The sequence below is a fragment of the Atta colombica genome, unplaced genomic scaffold (genome assembly GCF_001594045.1).
Source record: "Atta colombica isolate Treedump-2 unplaced genomic scaffold, Acol1.0 scaffold3, whole genome shotgun sequence".
Lineage (NCBI taxonomy): Eukaryota > Metazoa > Arthropoda > Insecta > Hymenoptera > Formicidae > Atta > Atta colombica.
This window is the reverse complement of record NW_017259403.1, coordinates 831,718-837,717: the sequence shown is the minus strand read 5'-3', so window position 1 is coordinate 837,717 and position 6,000 is coordinate 831,718.

Here is a 6,000-nt window from a genome sequence, read left to right as displayed (position 1 = left end):
TAGCTATACATTTTTTCCACCTGTTTGACAATTTGTGAATGCCACGCCAAAAAAATTGTTGCTCTTTTGAGCCAAACCAGTCATCTAGCCATTTTCGTACATCTTTGTAAGAAGTGCTTTGTAAGAAGTCTTTGTAAGAAGCGCTGCTGAGAAAGTGTCCCATCGATGCAAATAAGTGGTAATCGGACGGAGCCAAGTCTGTGAGTAAGCATGCGAAAGTATTTCTCAACAAAATGCCTCAATCGTTTCTCAACCAAATGTCTCAATCGTTTCCTTGACCAGTTTTGCTGTGTGTGATGGTGCATTATCATGAAGCAAAATCACTTTGTGTTGTCTTTTTTGATATTCCGTCGTTTTTCACACAAAGCTTGATCATTTGTTGTCGGTAGCGTTCAATATTAACGGTTTCGCCAGGTTTTAGCAGCTCATAATAAATCACACCTTTCTGATCCCACCAAACACAGAGCATTGTCTTCCGTCCATAGCGATTTGGCTTTGCAGTCGATGTCAATGGTTCGCCTGAAGTTACCCATGATCTTTTACGCTTAGGATTCTCAAAATATATCCACTTTTCATCGCCAGTCACAATTCGGAAAAATGACTTCTTTTGTACCTGGCGAGCAGCATTTCGCAAGTGATTTTTTAGTTTTCCTGCTGTCTTTCATTCAATTCATGTGGAACCCATTTTCTCCCATCTTCTGGATCTTTCTCATGGATTTCCCAAACGTATGGAGACAGCTTCTCGTGTCAATTCAATTGATCCGCAAGTTATTGTTGAGTTTGAGCGTCATCCTTATCCAACAATGCTTGCAATTCGTTGTCTTCAAACTTTTTCGGTGGTTTTTCACGTTCTTCATTTCTCACGTTAAAATCGCCACTTTTGAATTTTTTAAACCACTCGAAGCACTGTAATTTACCAAGAGCATGCTCACCGTAAGCTTCAACATTCTGCAGCAGTTTTCTTCAAATGGTAACAGAAAATCAATGCTGTCCGCAAATCAGTTTCCAGGCTCAAAATTCGACATGTTCAACGTTATTACAAACTATACTGTTGTATGAAACTTGTATTGTTGTGAGTTGAAAATCTTTGTCAGATGTCAGAACAAGGAAATGGCGTCAATGGCGCCATCTGATGGCAACTACATTGACAACTATGGCCATCTATTGATAAATTCCGGTTTTATATTTACAAATCAGGGTTAGAATTATTATATTGAAAAATAACGAGCATTCCATGAATTTAATGAATTTATTTTCATTGTAAAATTCATATTATCTCTCTCTCTCTCTCTCTCTCTCTCTCTCTCTCTCTTCTATTAGGTGTACAACTTTGCTTCCGCCGTTTTTTTTCCGAAATTCGAGGCTTATTGTAAAAAACTGATTATACATTTATGATTCAAAGTATTGTCTATCGCTGGCCACTACTTTCTCCCATCTTTCGGGTAGCGTACGAATCCCGCGTCGAAAAAACTGGTCATCTTTTGAGGCTATCCACGAATCGATCCAATTTTTTACTTCTTCATAAGACCGGAAGTGCTGGTCAGCCAGGCCGTGTGCCATTGATCGAAACAAGTGATAGTCAGAGGGAGCAATGTCTGGAGAATACGGCGGGTGGGGTAGGACTTCCCATTTCCAAGTTTTCAAGTATGTCTTGACCACTTTTACAACATAGGGTCGAGCATTGTCATGCTGCAAAATCACTTTATCGTGTCTCTCGTTGTATTGCGGCCGTTTGTCTTTCAATGCTCGGCTCAAATGCATCAATTGCGTTCGATACCGATCGCCTATGATTGTTTCAGTCGGTTTTAACAGTTCATAATACACTACGCCGAGCTGGTCCCACCAAATACAGAGCATGACCTTGTACGTCAAAATCACCGTTCTTGAAGCGTTGAAACCACTCACGACACGTTTTTTCACTAATAGCGGCCTCATCATAAGTATTTGAGAGCATTCGATGAGCCTCAGCCGCAGATTTCTTCATATTGAAGCAAAAAATTAAAACCTCTCGCAAATGACGAGAATTTGGCTCGTAAACTGACATTTTCAATCGAGAATAACTTTATGATGCAGACACAAATCGACTAATGTTTCTATGGGGTTATGTTGACAGATGCCCAAGTTATTGTATGACGTCTATGATTTATTTATTTCGACCACCACTTACCGCTAAAGCCATCTATAGAAAAACGGCGGAAGCAAAGTTGTACACCTAATACTTATTTTATTAAAACAGACCCGGCATCAACATTACTTTGATTTTAACGAGACTTAAAGCTCTATCTCGTTTTAAAGCGAAAAAGAGATAGAGACAGAGAAAATTTTAAATCTTGCATAAAATCAAAGTAACATTAGTGCAACTGGGCCTAAGAGCTTTAAATTTGGAATTTCTCTGACACGAATCTCACAAGTATTTTTACTATTTGTATTTGATACTATTTAGTATTTGATCTATTTGAATGTAATTTTTTTATAAAATCTGTTGTTAATTTGAATTTTGTTATAATTAATTTATTTTTTATATGTATACATCGATGTACTTCAGAACATTCAATTTTGGCTAAGGTACATCAATCATTTGACTTTATACATTAACGTAATTATAAAAACTTTAACTCATGATTCCAATTTTTTTTTAACAAAGGAGTAACAAAGGAGTAGTTTTAGTTTGAATTTTTTACTATTCAGTAACGCAATGAAGATTTAATTTATTTATAATATTTATTTATATTATATTCAACCTCTAATATGATTTTAGTAATTTTATTTATATTCATTCTAATATTTAATTGTATTTTGTTTTTGTTTGACTATATTTTGGTTATTGATTTAAAACTTTTAAAGTGCACGTATAAATTCAATAATTATATAAAAATATTCGTCCTAATATGTTTATTAATAACTTTATTTTAGAAAAAATATGTGAAGAAAAAGAAAAAAAAGTAAAACATAGGATTTGAATGTGAGATCTCCAGTTTACTGATCTCGCACTTTACGCGCACGACTACGCAGAGTTCTTACATATTGCATTTATGAACGAGATATATAACGCACATGGAAAATTGTAAATAATTAATATTTTGTAAACTATTGCATTTTAAAAATTTTGCTATTATACATTAATGAGAAAAGTATATAATTACTAAAATTTATTAAAACTTATCTCGAATGCCCTTATACTGATATATATACATCGAGCGATCGAAATTGCTCAGAAAGTATTTTCGATCTTCGGTGTACAGCGACTAGAGCGAGAACGCCGGACTCTTGCTCTCTTTCGCTGTCTCGTTCGCTCTCGACAGGAATTCATATTAGAGTTCGTACGTATATGAATACACAACCACATAAGAAGATGGAGATTATATTATCTAAGTTGGCAGCTCTGAATCCAGAGCTTCAAGATCCTTCCACAGTAGAGACACTCCACGAAAAAATGCGTGTTCGCGCAGATATGGCTGCGCAGCTTTTGTTTTGGGCTGGATCCAATGAAATGCAAGATGATAAGAACGTACATATTACACAGATCCCGTGTAATAATAAATTAATAATAAAAATTCACAATGCACTTTTTTTCCTTATCCCAAGATATTGTAAGGTAAGTTTTTATAATTTACAAAAAGTAAATAGTTTATGCTAGGTTAACTTAATTAATCAAATGTAATTTTGTGAAAAAAGATAATATTTTTACATTCACTACACGTTTACACGGCAACCTTAATTATGTTTTTTAGAGCAAAGTAATGGACTATCGTATGGAGCATTCCTCTTTCAGTTCTAGATTTTTCAAACGTGAATATGACGGATGCTCACGTGACTGCGACCGGAGATCAAAGGTGCCGACACGGACAGATGTCCCTACTGGTTATACTGCTCCTATCTATATTGATCCTATCACATAAGATCTCCAAAGTCAAATCAGACTTGGCCCGTCACTCCTGTCGATCCTTAATCTGGATCAGAATGTACGAATCAGCTTACAATCAAGTATTCCCCTGTTACAGTCGAACGACAGGAGAATGCTCGATTGGTTGATTCTTACATTCTGATCCGGATTAAATCCTCGGTGAAAATTAGGCCAGTGTTATGCCTTCGGCAGCGCAATAATTGTCATGTGCAACACGCGATATTCAATACAGCTTTACCGATATTCTCATTCTAAAGGTATACTGTCATTGAACATCGCGTGGTGTGCCGAAGCCATTATACTATGGCTATGGTCCGATTCATGCCCACAGTGCTTAGGGTGCCATCCCATGTATCGGAATCGGAACGGCGGCACGGATTTCTTACTAGAAATGAATTCACTATCATTCCGTTCCGAGAAATTTGTCTACTGTATCCGAGCATCAGAATGATAGTTCTGCCAGAACGATATAGACGATACGGAATCAACAAAATGTCATGTCGATTGCAGGCTATGTCGATCCAGTTATTATTGGTGGTTGAGAAATTGATAACTTTGAAGAAGAAAATTAATAATAATTCTTATTTTTCAATAGAACATATTCTTGTTTTATTTATACATAGTCCAACTATAATGCTAGCAATTCTTTAAATAATTTCGATGTCATTCTGAAGTAATTGAAGAACTTCATGATCGGTCGTTTTTCAGCAACGAGAATGGATTGAAATTTTTTTCTATCAGAATGCGTATTTTAAATAGCGAATATTTTTTTTTTGGATACAATTGGATTCAATAAGATTCAATTGGATGGAACTGGATTGAAAAACTGTATTTTCTATTCAAAATTTTGTATTGTACAGTATTATTTACAATACAGAAAAAGCATACAGAAAAAGCTAATATTATTTTTAGTTTGAAAGGCATAGAGATATGCTCTAATTGTTCCAAATAAATAAATAAAAATGCATTCAGAATTAAAAAGTATTTATTTATTCATGAATCAATATTTCTGAAAATCTGAATTTATTTCAATTCATTTCAATCTATTCTCATTTGATGGATTGCATTTCAAGAACTAAATTGTCACTTGCGCTTTGGAGACGCATTCTTCGTGTAAACATTGACTGTATCCAGAATTTTCTTATATATTTCTGCTATTGCAATAAAACGTTATAAGCAAAATAAAATTTTCATACACTCTTAAATATCGGAATAGCCGGAAACTTGGCACATTTCTTGCCTTTCGCAATAATTTTAACATTCGTAATAACACTACTTCTTCATCTATCATTTTAGATTTACAAAAAGAGTTTCTGAACATTCATTTCAATTTTTAGATTTAATCAACTGAATATATCATTCCGTTCCATAAAAATTTTTTTCTACCTGTCTCATGTAGCCGAAACCTAATGGAATTTTGATAACAAAATGTATATCACTCTTATAATTCAGTATTTTTGAGTATTCAAAGTAATGTTATAAGTAAGATAACACAAATTATGCATATTATTGCTTTAGTTGCATTAAAATAACAATTAAATTAAGAAAATTAGTTTGCGACCGAGGCGACATTCCGTTTGTTTCCATTCCGGCTACATGGGATAGAGAAATTTCTTACGGAATGGAATTGTAGTGAACTCAATTTTCTAGTAAGAAATCCGTTCCATCATTCCGATTCTGTGTACATGGGACGGCATCCTCACAATTCTCACGATGTTAATAATCGTTATCATGCTATCAACGATTTTATTTCGGATCGCTTATTGGTATGGATACAATCACGAGACTCATAATCTGTGTATACTTGTCAATAATAAATATATGATAAATATATGATATATGGATCATATTGTCAAGTGACGTGCTAGTATCTACCATTTCAGAAAGAAATGATAAAAACGCTCGATGTTGTGTATACATTTTTGCCAAATCACTTCAATGTAATGTAAGTTCGGCAATAATCAACGATATTACGAGTATAATTTCGATCCAATCAATCATATTTAAATAATTGAAATAATTAATATGATTAACTATTATTATTATATATTATATTATTATTATATTATTATCAATTATATTTAATTATTTTTAAT